The 674-nt window shown below is 53.7% G+C and overlaps 1 protein-coding gene across 1 annotated transcript in view; it reads right to left on the reverse strand.

Moving 5' to 3' along the window:
* TMEM106A (transmembrane protein 106A) overlaps window positions 1–251 on the reverse strand; it is a 12248-nt gene extending 11997 nt beyond the window's left edge. The window contains exon 1 of the mRNA XM_025200729.1: window positions 160–251. The gene's annotated coding sequence lies outside the window, so the exon portion shown is untranslated. The remainder of the gene's footprint in view (window positions 1–159) is intronic.
* Window positions 252–674: the final 423 nt, after the last annotated feature.

Below are 674 nucleotides of genomic sequence, written 5' to 3' on the forward strand. Positions count from 1 at the left end.
ATCTTTTGAGGCTTGCGTGGGGCCCCTGGAGCATCCTCTGGTAACGTGCATGGAGCGGGGTGGCCATCCTAGAGGACAGTCCGGTTGTCCTCTTGATACGCCTTTCTGTCCTGGCAGGGGAAACACCGAGTATCTGGGGCCATGAGGCAGTTTCCTTACTCGTTCCCGGTGGGGGGGGCTGTTCTTCTGGCGTGGTTCAGTACCCGACCAGGGGTTGGGGCTTAAAGCCCGCTTCATGGAAATGGGGGGCTCCTCTCTAGCTTGCTCCTGCGGCCATATGGCGGAGGGCAGGTGAAACTTGGGGGCAGCCGAACCCCAAGCCTCTGGGCTTGGGCCTGCACGTAGGACGCCTGGCAAACGACTTTGGAAATATGTGAAGCCCCTGGTGGGGGTGGAGGATGCTTGCTGGGTGTGGGGCTACTTATGGTTCTGGACTGACTCACAGATTTGGACACGATTTGGCTGGGAACATGAAAAATGTCTTTAAAAAAAATAAAGACATCCGGTTTCATATCAATACAGGACAGAGGACAACCGGACTGTTTTCTATGATGGCCACCCTACTTGAAGAGAAAAACAGAGGACATAAAGGCATCGAGTTTCGTATTAACAGAGGACAGAGTAGCAGAAAACTGGACTGTCCTCTATGATGGCCACCTTAGTTGTGAGGGAAG

This window comes from Alligator sinensis, unplaced genomic scaffold (assembly GCF_000455745.1).
Source record: "Alligator sinensis unplaced genomic scaffold, ASM45574v1 scaffold161_1, whole genome shotgun sequence".
In the NCBI taxonomy this organism is placed as follows: Eukaryota; Metazoa; Chordata; order Crocodylia; family Alligatoridae; genus Alligator; species Alligator sinensis.